The sequence below is a fragment of the Lissotriton helveticus genome, chromosome 9 (assembly GCF_964261635.1).
Source record: "Lissotriton helveticus chromosome 9, aLisHel1.1, whole genome shotgun sequence".
Classification (NCBI taxonomy): Eukaryota; Metazoa; Chordata; class Amphibia; order Caudata; family Salamandridae; genus Lissotriton; species Lissotriton helveticus.
The window spans coordinates 300,928,923-300,943,249 of record NC_136070.1 but is presented as its reverse complement, the minus strand read 5'-3'; positions in this window follow the sequence as shown (position 1 = coordinate 300,943,249).

The window sequence follows — 14,327 nt, the reverse complement described above, 5'->3', positions numbered from 1 at the left end:
AAAGCGTGAATGGGCAGCACTTCACATAGGTGAGCTACCTAAAGATAGACAAAAACAATGGGCTAAGCGCTAAGATTCATACATTGGCACTTCACGATTCTATAGAGTACTCATTCGTAGTAATGAGAGAAGAAATTAAGCACTCACCGCTTAAGGATGTGCTCCACCACCGAAATATATATACAAAGTGACCTCAAGTCTATCAATGGCGAGGTATATCCTTTTACAGATCTCAATTCCAAGGACTACAATGTAAAACATGGTATGGGATTATAAGTCTTATGTACAAAAAGCACAAGGGATCATTTAACAAAATGCCTCAGTCATATGATCCAGACATACGAAGCTCACCGTGTGAGTATGGTATTTAAGAGATACTCAAAGTTGGTTGAAAACAGGAAAAAACGGATCTCCCCGTCAAGTCTAGGAGAAAGCATATAAGCAAAACGCCATATCAGTAAGGTTAATTCAAATGGGTGCTTAAAATTACAATGCCACCCTACATGACATATCCCTATTGCGCATACCTGTTGGCCTTGATCATAGAGTTGGCACATAAATGTTGTAGCACCCAATGAGCAGCAAAAAATGCGTGGAATGCTGAAGTAGTCCCTCGTTCAGCTCTAAAATGGCAAATAATGCAAAAACGCCACGTTAGTTCAAAACGGCGTTCACAAGTGCAATCATTATCCCTAAAAGACGATTTTGGAAAAAATAGCCCCATGGCACCTACCTATATATATTCTCTCGGGGGGTTCTTAATATCCCAAACGCTATGAAACGAGACCGCATTCGGTATCAGGCGTCTCCAAACACGAGAAACGCCGACTTCCGCGTTACGTAATGAAGCCCAGCGGAACGTGGGAGGCTCTCCTATGTTTCAAAATAGGAGCTGCTTACTAGTTCAAGATAAGTGTCCCCCAGCCATCAGGTAGTCTAAATGGTCTCTGTAATCCCGCGTTCTTGTGCAGAAAATGAGCACAATAAAAATATGTGTCTTTCGGCTGAAGGCAAACATTACAATTTTTTTGTTTAATTACCGCTGTTTTATGTGTCTTACGGCTGAAGTCAAACATTGAATAATTACCAATGTTTCCTGAATGCCAATCCAGCGGTCATGTGCCGAAAAGAGCACAATAGACATAGAAATTTAGAGGCAATCGGCAACCATTACCAAGTTTATATGGATGCCAATCCAGCAATAAAACATCAAAATGAGCACAGTAGAAATAGATGCTCTAGTGCTATCGGCAAGCATTTTAAAATAGTTACCAAGGTTATTTAATGCCAACGAGCATAGGGGAAATTCTCCTACATTTCATACTAACAGCCGCTAACAGGTTCAAAATAAAGGTCCCACAGCCTCACGCAGGACATCCCTTCCTCGATATAATCTAAACGGTATCCATAAATCAGAGATCATGTGCCAATAATGAGCACAATGTAAAAACTTCATGAACATTAGTATCGGCACATCTTGTTGATAATTACTAAGATTATTCAATGCCACAGAGCATACAATGCTCTCGATCTTCCCATGAAAAGAAGGAGAATAACATGTCTGGTTTTCCTATTTAACAGAAAATGCAAAAACAATATCACAAACATAAAACATTAGAAAATACATTTCAACACAATTACAATCAATATCAATACAGAAAAGCAGAAAAACAGACAACCCCACTCTCAAATACAGGAATCTGTCTAGAATACACATTGATGGTTTGCCCAAATGATGGAATCCCTTATCCCCTAAGTGGTCATACAGTCATCACCAGTTATCGGGTACATTCCATCCTACCAGACAGAAGGAACCGTTACACATTTTGCAGGGCAGCCATTTTCTATTGACCTCCTCATATTCATTTAGGCCTCTACTGACTGTATCGAAAAAGTGCATCCACTTGCATTCACGTATGCTTGGGGTATTAGCAAAGTTCCCACCCCGTGGATTCTTTGTGACTTTCTCCACCACCCACCATTTCAAACTCTCCGGGGGTGGTTAAATTTCACAAAATGCTCCACCAAAGGAGCACCTTGTACTATGCAACGTACTCGGCTACAGTGCTGCAGAATACGTGCTTTAACCCTCTGCACTGTTTGCCCGATGTACATGAATCCACAAGGGCAGAGTATCGCATAGATAGCACCCATGGAGTTACAGTTACCATGGTGTTGTAGGACATGCTTATAATCATTGTATGTAAAGGTTTTTAATTCCAAAGCCAAATCACAAGCCTTACATGCCTCACACTTGTGGTGGCCCAATACTGGGGGCATGTTCCACAATGTTGTCTGGTTGTTCTTAGGGAGTAAGGATTGAACCACAAAATCCCTGACACTTCTTCCTTTCCGAAATGCATGCATTGGTGGGTCCACTATTCCAATTTCATCAGCTACTAAATGCCAATGCTGATTGATTATATTCTTAATCTCTGTGCTGCGTGTGTTGAACGTGGTGACACAGGTCATTCTTTCCTTTTCTAATGGTTTGTCCTGTCTTGGCTCCAGCAGGTACTGCCTATGGCAGAACCACGCCCTCTTCCTAGCTTTTTTAAGGAGGCTCTTCGGATATCCTCTATCCAAAAGTAGTTGCATCAACACTACAGACTCTGCAAAAAAATCAATTTTCCTACTACAATTCCTCCGCAACCTCAGGAATTGTCCATAAGGGAGATTGTCCCTGAGGTTGCGGGGATGATGGAAGGAATACCGCAAGAGAGTATTCCATCTCAATTGGTTTTCTATACAGGGTGGTTTGTAAAATACCCTGATCTTCTTTAATAGTAATATCCAGAAAGTTGATCCTGTTCTTACTATACTCCAAAGAAAACTGTATGTCCTTATTCCTGTTGTTCAACCATGTGTGGAATGATGTAAGATGGTCATTACTACCACTCCTCACCAACAGGACATCGTCGATATATCAACGCCATAGTTTGATATTACCAAAAAATGGATTAGCCTCATTCAGCACGTGTTCATTTTCGTAAGCATCCATGTACAGGAATTTATATAGCGCAAATCACCAAGCGGTTTCTAAGCGCTTGCTTAGGGAACCCGTCCTGGTATTCCCCTGTGAGATAACCCCGGCAGGGTATCCGCAAGGTGAAAGCCAGGCATCCCGCCGCGAGGGGCCGTTGTGGAGATTAAGCAAGCTATTGCCCAGAGTCGCAGAGTGTGAACCCGTGAATCGAGTAGGCACCGGAGCGAGAGAATTGTCGAGTCCATGGACATTTTAGGACTCAAGACCCCACCGAGCCGGGAATTGAACCCTGGTCCCCGGGCTGACCTCTGCTTCCAGGTCTGCCTCCTCTAACCAGTGAGCCACACTATCCATATAAATTATTGCCAGGTTCGGGGCAAAACTTGCCCCCATCGCTACGCCACTGGTCTGCACATAGTAATCTCCATCAAAATAAAATAAATTCTTCCACATCGCAATCTCGAGGAGATCTATTAAAAACTCGAGGGTACTTTATGGGGTCTAGGTCGCTCTTCCAAAACTTTATTGATAACATCCAATGCTGCCTCTTGGGAAATGTTGGTGTATAAGGACGTTATGTGTCCATAGTAACCAGCAGATCCCTTTCCTGCTCAAAAATTAGTCCATCCACCAACTTAATAGCCTGCATAGTATCCTGCAAATAACATGTTGTTCTTTCAGCTATAGGCTTTATGAATACATCGATAAATTTACAAAGTGGCTTCAGCAATGAGCCACAACCCGATATAATTTGTCTCCCCGGGGGGCTCAGAAGGCGTTTATGCACCTTCGGAAGCGTATATATCGTGGGTAGTCTGGGGTGTGAATTATTCAGAAACTCACATTCATCTTTGGTGATATATCCATAAACAAGTGCCTTCTCCGTAATTGCCTTGATTGAAGTGGCAATCTCACTCGTAGGATCTGTGGTCAATCTTCTATACGTACCTTCAACAGTCAATTGGGAGCAAATTTCAGATCTATAATCTTCCCTATTCTGTATCAGAATTGATATTAATGTCGGCGGGTTTTATCACGATATTCGTGTTCTTCTTCAAAGATTCTAGAGCCTCCTGTTCGTGTCATAATACATTGTATTTTATGTACTTTCTCTCACTCAGAGTTTTATTCACATCCCTCATAACCACCTGCTCAAAGGCCAAGACCTTCTGAGGCATCATATGTGCAGGTGGGGTAAAAGTAGATGGAGGACAAATTGTTTTGATTTAGTTGTATGGGTCAGGTTTCTGCTGTAAGGAATTGTACCTTATCTTTTATATTTGAATTGTCTAACTCCTTTATAAATCTTTTCTTTTACACGAGCACTCTTTTTTGCACCTTACTACTGTGCCTGGCAGTATTTCCTCTCTTGGACTTTTGTATGAAGTATTTTTATGAAATTGTAAATATTTAAATAAATGATGATGTTCGTAATGAACATTTTTTGGAACATCTGATGGGTGCATTGTATGTATATGTATAGACAAAAACAGATTGGGTTTTTCTTTCTCTGCCTAGGATTAATTCCTATGAAACTGTGTATTTTTTAAATAATTGATTTGTTTTGAATACGAAATATAGGTCTAGGACCATTTTTTCATGTTTATCACATAGGGACTCTCAGCCAAGGTAAATGTTGGCCTACTATTACTAACACACTCACACACTGGCCAGAGAAAAGAGGCATGCCAAACAACACAGCTCTAATGCAACAATGCCAAAATCAAAAATCCACAGGGCTAAAAAAGATTTGCAAGTTACTACAACCACACGCATCCAATAAAGGCCTTTATTTAACACTCATGAAAAAGTGAAATACCAAATAAAACCAGATTTTGCATTTCAATCCAATGTCATCCAAGCCCTGAATGATGTTTAAATTCAACAGACACCACATAAACACTTGTTTCATGTAACCATGAGTAGCTATGGCCTACTGGCTGGAAGGCCTATTGGAAGACTACTGGGCTAGTGAATTAAATAAATATTGCAAATTAATTTCCTAAGTTGGAGAAAAAGTAGTGAACTGTGCAACATGTTTCCTTTATAAAAGAAGAAAAATTACTTACAAAGAAACAACTAGGCCCCCACTGAAACTACAGACCACCCACTACAATAAATAAAAAGAAAACAATGAAAAGTACAAACAAATCTAGGTGTATGGCCCCAATCAATAAAACAACCCCAATTTTCCAACTTACTTGTGAAATCTCAAACTCGAAAGTCCTCATATCCAATGATATATGATGCAGCAGACCCAAAGAGTGATCCTTCCAGCTGCAAATCCAAATGAAAAGTGAACAGCAAATGCCTCTTCCCAAAATAATTTCAAAAAGAAAAATGACTCCTTGCACAAAAAAGTACGGCCATATGTCAATCTGAGGTTTTTTTTTAATACAAGTTTTTTTTAATACAAATTGTCATTTTGAGAAGGTTTTGATGCTGCTCGGGAGAGAACCTTCTCCAGATTGCAGATTCTGCGTGTTCGGGAACACGTTCTTCACAAAACTTCTGCCGGAAGTCCGACGGCGCATCCGAATGACGTGTTCGCGATCACAAACTCTCGCGGGACTGTGCGGCTGACTAGCAAAATTCATGGCACTCGTGAACGGATGGGAAATCTCGTTGGCGATCGCAGGCACCCGGTTAGTCGCTCCTGAATGTGCGAAAATGCATTTTAGATGCATAAACACAAAAAAAACTCCACACCGCTGCTGAGTGCTGAGTTTATTGGCAACTTTGCGTTCTAAGCAGGACTCGGAGTTGCCAAAACTACACAAACTCGGCGAGCGGAGTTTTACGCCTTGGGTTATTAAGGAGTTAATTGTAGGACTAGGCATTTTACCTGTGATGTAATGTTTGTGTGCGTTCAAAGGGGGAGCAATATCGATTCAGCTATCCCTGGCAATTTACTGAATTGACATCATTAGAGAGACTACCAAAGGGTATACCGAAGATATTCAGCATGGCCACAAAAAGTCTAAATGAAGGTACAGGAATAAATGTTCCTTGGTTGGGAGCAGTAGTGGCTCCTCGAGGGAGTGCTGCGGGGCGATGGGGTGGGGGAGTGGCAGGGTGTGTGGTAGTAAACTGCGGCATACGGGCGAAGGAAGTTAAATAAAGAAATAAAAAAAAAACTAATTACATTGAACGCGCTGCATCGCCATTTGGTGTTGCAGCGAGGACAATGTAATTCGTTTTATTTATTTTGTTTCTTTACTGAACTTCCTTCAGCCGTATGCCAGAGTTTAAAACCACCCTCCATGCCCTTCCCCCGCCCCACCGCCCTGCAGCACTCCCTCAAGGAGCTGCTACTGGTTGGTAGTATGTCGTATCAGCAGCACACACACTACATTCTGTCATCTACATGTACATGACAAAAGTTTAACAAGGAAATACGAAAATATCTCTTTTTGCCGCAGTAATAGGGTAGGCTTGTTCTAAGAATTAAGTGCTACTATTTTCAGGCATGTGTATTGAAGGGTCTTTTCCTTCCTCTTGGGAAGTACAGATCACAGGTGTCTAGACACTTTAGTTAACAAAGGATAACACATTTGTGGGAGTTCCTTTCCATTTTTACACACCTATAGGAATTGCTGTAGTTGGGTGTTGGTGCAGTTATTCTGGAGTCCATTCCCTGATACTCATTTTCATCTTCCTACCTGTTCTCTTTATTTAGTACAAGAGGTTAGGGGTGTGGAAAAGTTTGAAAAACAAAGACGAGAAATAAACTCATAGAACCTTCTTTGAATTGATAATGTTTGTATAAATGGATTTCATGTGGGTTTGAGGCCCTTTCAGGATGAGAATTACAGGTGGGCGGTTTTTGCCTTTTTCCTCTAAGGCAGAGTTCCTCTCAGTGTGATGACTTCATTAGAGGGAAGGGTTGTGATCGGGATCAATCACTGATGACTTTCCGTATTGTTTAACATCAAGCCTGGAATACTGCAAAGCAATCATTTTCTGATCCGTTTAAGGTTCGGTTTTATGCACTAAAATAAAGTGCAGACATTTTGCAACGTCGACGGTGGTCTTCTCATCTTTTCCTGTGTGGTTTAGCATGTCCAGCCAATCCACATGCACGAGACACTTGTGGAAAATTAATTTTTGTGCCACAAGGCAGGTTGGGATTCTTTATCTTAAACTCAATTCTCTCTGCTGCCTGCTCCACTTGACACAAAAGCTGTCATATACATTCCAGTCGCCATACCTCACACAGGTGAGATGCTCTAAATGTCAGCAGAGCAGCGGCTCAGACACTTCAAACAAATTAATACAATGCAGGCACAGAAGAATGGAATCTCTTTGAACTTGTAATACTATTTGAGAGGTCACAAGTCCAAAAAATGCATCAAGGAAATAGTTTACGAAAAGCAGATCACTCAAGATACATACAGGGCTGGCTTAAGGAATTACGGTGCGATATGCAAAGCAACTTATTTTAACATTCAAATTTTCGACATCATTGTTTTCCCTACATCCACTTCATCCGATGTCCTTTAATACTGTATTATTATTAAAAAAATGTATAATTCGTCTTTTGATACCAGCAAACTACTAGGTAATTTGGCCTAATTTCGAGCTAAGAAAACCAATGACATTAAACATATAGATATGTTATGACTTCGTCATCGTATTTGAATTTAAGAATGACATGTAGTTTGGTTGTTATTCATTTGTTTTCTTGCCTTGAGAAAGTGAATGAACTTGTGAAACACGTGTCAGCTAGGAAAGTATTTATATAAAAAAAATACTAATTTAAGCAGGATCAAGGTTTTCAAATATAAATGAAACATACTGAAGGATACACTATATGTTGGTCGGCTTCCTGATTGCATTTCCATTGGCTTGGGACATTGGTATTAAATGTAGAGGTTTTGTGCAAATCGATTTTGGGACACAGATAGCACTTAAGACTTGCCCCCTCTATCACACATATATTTTTTAAAACAGCTCTCCACTTTTGTAGCAGTTATGTAACTGGTACCCTGTTTAATGAGTTGAAGAAGGAACACCTGTGCTGCTTTGGCATCAAAACAGCCAAGGATTCATTCATGTACTGATTTCTCGGGACTGACTCAAAATAATATTGGAATTATTTTTGTATTTAAAACATTATATGTGTGTTTAATGCTTATTTAATATATTCAAGAAATTAGACAACGAGACTGTCCTGTCTTTGTTCATGTGTTGTGCATTAAACTGGACGATATTTACTGCAAATTCTGCTCTCTATTATTTAAGACAATATTATATCAAATATTTTCTGTGCTACTTGCTTTGCCTTAGACACTACTGTATGAAATAAGTCGGATTAATTTTTGGCCTGCCTGTTTGTTGTCACTGTTCCTCACCTGTCTTGTCATTTTTTATTATTCACTTTCTTTAGCTTCACATTCTCCCTCTCCTAAGATAGATATTTATCCACATCTGTCAAATATCATTGTTCATCTCTTTTGTTATGTGACGTGGATTTGTTAAATCTGTCCTGTCCCTCATACCCTGCACAGAAGGATACAAGGAAATCAGCTTATCACGTTCTTTATTTGATTGTACCAGATATGTTGAGGAAAACAAACTGGTCTACCTTTCATGGCGTGTAATATAGGATTTAGCCTGCAGGGATTCCGCATTTGAGGATTAAAGGTATACAAATTTGAAATGAAGCGTAGGTTCTGCCGGGGGGGGGGGGGGGGGGGGGGGGGGTTGCAAACTATGTCTCTGCCCATCGCTCTAAATACCCCTACCCTACCCCGCCAAAACGAAGGTAACTATTCCACAGTCCGGGAAGTGTACAGCTTGCTGGGTCCTGGCTTGCTGCCGCCTCATTCTAGCCTCCTCATAACCAGCCACTTTCTTGTCAGTGCCCATGTTGTGCACATGAAGAATTATTTTCATAGCCGATTATTAGGTGACAAAGCAAATAGAAAGGAATTTCATTAAGATTGTGCTTCTACTTCCTTAACAAAATATTAGACTTATTCTTAAAGAGAAAACAGCGAAGTCTTAATTTTAGTGATCGGTCCAAAATAACAAGCATGGAGTCAGTCCTCTTTTTGGGAAACAGAACTGGAGAATTACAGTTTAAAATGAGTCAGTGCAAGATTACATGACATTTGAACTGGTGACCCACAATTTTGCATATACATTTGCGCTCACCTAGTAGTGCCAAAGACTGATCAAAAAAATTAATTTTTACCAAACAACTTGACGATCTTTTTTTTACATTTTGACACCAGTGCATGACCTAGGTCAAAAGGTCAAGGAATCGATTGCAGGGAGATGGTATCAGAGCCCACCACCAACACCTCAGACTTATCCAGGTTGATCTTGAGCAGACTACAAAGCATCCACCTGCTGATATTGCTTAAACAAGAGATTGTTTAGCTTTAGATACTCAAAAAATAAGCTGAGTATCGTCTGCATAGAAAAACATGTTTATGCCACCTGTTTGTTGATCAGCAGACCGATTTAAAGATTCACTATACTTAAAAAACGAAGCATCAATGATTTCCATCATAGAATTATTGCCCTGCCCTTGCCGTGGTTCCAAAATTGTGTGACTAGGTGCATTTACAAATATTTCCAGGTCAAGGGATACGAAAAGAAGTTTTGAGCACGAATGAATGTGTCAAATAAGTGAGTACATAAGATGATCAGCACAGCTTTGGCAAATGCATATTCCACAACAGTTTTTTGCACAAATACCCTTTAATTCATTTTACTACAAAATTAAGGTTCAAGAAATATAACAAGGCCGTGAATGAGAGTGGGTATTTCTAGATCGCTAACCACGGTTTGTTTGTGCGTTTGAGCTTTGTTTACAAACAGGTACTGATTTCCTGCTGCTACTTCCTTTGAATCTTGATACTACTTGATTTGCTCACAGTGGTATTTCTTTGACTGCAAAGGAAAGATTTTGGCTAATGCACCGTCAAGTTCAATGAAAACATCCTTTGAACTCATTCTGTACTGAGACAGATGACAGGTTTGTCCTGATGAGACCCTTAGGCCCATGCACCTAGGTGAATGGTTCCAGTAAATACGTTCAAATTGTTACTTGGCCTTTTGTGCAGTTTGCTGACTCTGTTTTAACTGCATGTATTATATACAACACAGGCGACCGTGCCATCTTCTCTAGTTGCACAATGTAATAGTATGTGTATTTTCATTGGGATGTTAATATAGTGTGAGTTGATGATACAATACCAGTTGGTCGATTGTGCACTTATTTTAGACGGTTTTACAGACTAAAATACTTATATTTAGAATTGGCTTCCCATAAGTAAATTTTCCTAGTTAGAATTTGAGGTGTCTGGAAGGGAGAGTATACACCCTGTCGGAGCGGGAGCCACAATCCTAGTCAGGGTAAGTCAGAAACACAAACTAAATTAAGCTGTGCTCACCCTCTAATAGCTTTTCACAGAGTAGTCAGGCTTAACTTAAGAGGCAATGTGTAAAGTGTTTGTGCAACACTTAAATTACAGTAACACAATGAAAATACCACAACAAGACTCCACCAGTTTAGAAAAACAGAGAATATTTATCTGAGTTACACAAGACCAAAACGACAAAAATGAAATCCGCAGAAATCGAGACAGGAAATAGTCCTTAGAAGTCAATAGCTCCAAAAGGTTACTTGAGGTCGCACTGCACTGGGGTAGATTCTAAGTTAAGGCAGACCGCAATGGAGGACAGGCGGGCTACAGAACCCACGCAGGGCCTGTTGAAAAAGTACCTTGTCCTGAGCAAGTCTCAGAATTGAGGGCTGCCTGCGTCGGTTCAGATTCATGCAGTCGGGTCGACGCGTCAAAGTTGAACGTGGCTGTCTCTGTCGAAGGGTTGGTGCTTTGTCAGAGTCAAGCCTCACAGCGGTGTCATTGGATCGGTACTGCATCATCGTTGAACCTCGCAGTTGAGACCTATGCCCTCGTCGAATTGGCACTGCGTCGGAGGGCACTGCGTCAGTTCCGATCATCGCAAAGGGGGTTTCTGCATCAAATTTATTTTTTAAAACAGCTGCAGAAGCCACTTTTGAGGACCTTGCCTGGAGTGAGCACCTCATGCAAGGGTAGGAGTTGCAGATGACAGAGACCAGGAGAGTTGCAAGAAGTCTTTTGTGAACCTAAGACTTTCAGAGAACAGGAGGCAAGCCAACAAGCCCTTGGAGAAACTTGGGATCAAAGATTTAGGGAGCAGGTCCAGTCCCTCTTGCTCCCAGCAAGGAGTAGCAGGCATCAGGCTAACACAGCAGAGCAAGTATCAAAGTGGCAGTCCCCCTACAGCACAGCAGCTCTTTTTCCAGGCAGAATGTCCTTGGTTCCAGCAAAGTTCTCCCTTGGTAGTGTCAGAGGTCCAGTCATATATCCAATTTTGTCTTTGAAGTGGGGAGACTTCAAAGTGGCCTTTGAAGATCACAAGTTCCCTGCCTTTTCTCCTCTGGCTCCAGACTCATTACAGGGGCGTATGCAGCTCTTTGTGCAGGGACAGGCACAGCCCATTCAGGTATAAGTGCCAGCTCCTCCCTCCCAATCTACCTCAGAAAGGCCCATCAGCCTGGTGATGGGCCATCGGGATGCAAATATAACACCCCTTCTCCCTTTGCATGACTGTCTACAGGGAATGCATAAACCCAGCTGTCATCCAACCCAGACATGTATTCAGAGACAGGCAGAGGCACAGAATGATTAAAGTAAGAAAATGCCAACTTTCTAAAAGTGCCACTTTCAGACCTGCAATTTAAAATCTGACTTCACCATGAATAGTGTTTTTAAATTGTGAGTCCAGAGACAGCAAACACCAATTCTCTATCTTTTCCCAATTGGAAATTACACTTAAGGATGTTTTAAGGAAATCCCAATGTCAGCCTATGGGAGAATAGGTCTTGCAGTAGTGGAAAACTAATTTAGCAGTTGTTCACTACCAAGACATGTGAAACTCTAAAGTACACCTCCTACCTTTTTAAATACATTGCAACTTGCCCATTGAGCTCCCTAGGGCCTTACTTAGGGGTGACATATGTAATAAAATAGAAGGTTGGGGCTTGGAAATTATGTTAACTTGCCAGGTCGAAATGGCAGTTTATAACTGCACACACAGGCTCTGCCGTGGCAGGCCTGAGCCATGTTTGAAAGGCTACTGAGTGGGTGGCACAATCAGTGCTGAAGGCATTTAATTTGCAGGCCAAACAAGTCTAAAAAATATCCCTGGAATAATTATGAAGATCACAGAAAGTATAGGACAAATTATTCTGTATCCAAGACACCCAAATACAAATTGTCAAGGGACAGGCCAGAGACCAAAGTCTAACATTACAGTCTTTTTATTAAAATAGATACAAATTATTTCAGAATTAAAATTTCTGAAAAAACAATAGTTCTGAAAGCATACAATGTAAGCAAACATTTCATAAAAAGTAAAAATACATGAAAGACATTTTTTCAATTAAAAATACATAAAAAACCTTGGTAAAGTGCGTATACATTACAATACAATGGTTTTCAATAACACAAAATATACAAAATATCAGAAACACCCCAGTAACTATACTCGCTCGAATGTTATTTCTACCAATTTGTGGGATCCAATAGCCTTACTCAATTCATATATTCATACCACAATTGTTAAATTTACATATAGTTGGTATCTTCTAGGCTTTATTTGGATTCTCTATCTTTCTGTGACCACAATTGTGGTATGAATATATGAATTGAGTAAGGCTATTGGATCCCACAAATTGGTAGAAATAACATTCGAGCGAGTATAGTTACTGGGGTGTTTCTGATATTTTGTATATTTTGTGTTATTGAAAACCATTGTATTGTAATGTATACACACTTTACCAAGGTTTTTTTATGTATTTTTAATTGAAAAAGTGTCTTTCATATATTTTTACTTTTTATGAAATGTTTGCTTACATTGTATGCTTTCAGAACTATTGTTTTTTCTGAAATTTTAATTCTGAAATAATTTGTATCTATTTAAATAAAAAGACTGTAACGTTAGACTTTGGTCTCTGGCCTGTCCCTTGACAATTTGTATTTGGGTGTCTTGGATACAGAATAATTTGTCCTGTACTTTCTGTGATCTTTATATTTATTCCAGGGATATTTTTTAGACTTGTTTGGTCACTTTAGTACCCTGTTCTCAGTAACACGAGGGGTCTTCTCTCTTACCTTGACATTTAATTTGCAGGCCCTGGGCACATATAGTACACTATAATAGGGACTTATATCTAAATTAAATATGCCAGTTTTGGAATAAGCCAATATTACCATATTTTGAGTACAAAGCATATGCACTTTAGCACAGCTTAGCAGTGGTAAAGTGCACAGAATCATAAAGCCCGCAAAAATGAATTCAGCAAAGCAGGAGGTCAGAAGGCAAAAAGTCAGGGGAAACCACGCCAAGGATGCCATGTCTAACATGAATACCCTTAAAATGTGCTTACTCAATCGTGTGGCATTCAAGATTCCTCATGTCATGGAATTGCACTTTTTACATTTTTTTTAAATTGTTAAACAGACAAATAGACATTTACTCATTAGAAGGAACATTTCCAGCAAAACTGTAGCTAAACTGTATTTTTTAAACCTAATTATGTTGTTCAAATTCGAATAAAAATAAGGAAAATTGTTCCATAGGATTCATTTGCAGGGAGTGAATTGTAAGATTATACATTCCACAATACATATATCAATTATTTCACACATATTGCCTCCTCTGTGCGGTACCAACCTTTTTGAGGAAGGTCCCAGTGTTCACATATGCCAGGCGGTTTCAGGTACTACAACTCAGAAATTCCATAATGGCTCTAGAAAGACGTAATAGAGCTGTGCCTTACACACCCCGTTGTGAGAAGAGAAGTCTTGTTTTCACAAGGCAGCCTTCATTGTCCGTGTGCTAATAAAGAACAACAGCTGGAAGGCCTTGGGTCACTTTAATCCTGTCAGTCTCCTTCAACCAGCCGTCCAGCTGCTCTCGATAGACCAACGCTATTAGCTCTTGGGAAAAGAAAGAAGGTTTCAACGCACATACAATCAACCCTTTTGATCTTTGCTGATGTATAGCTATAAGCTTTCATGTCGGACGGCCATAAATCCTCCTCTACCGGTCTCAGGCACTTAATTTTCTGAAAGATAAAATTGCAACAAACTGGAACTTCACACAGATACGACAGATAGCTTGGAAATATGGGTTTAATTACCCCCCTCCCTTCATCTCCTCCCACATTTAATGGAGTGTTATTAATATGACCTAAATGGGAAGCACGTAATGAAAGGGGTCTGTTTCTGTTTGAATCTGGTGAGAATTGAAATAGCTGTCCTATGGCAATATGCAC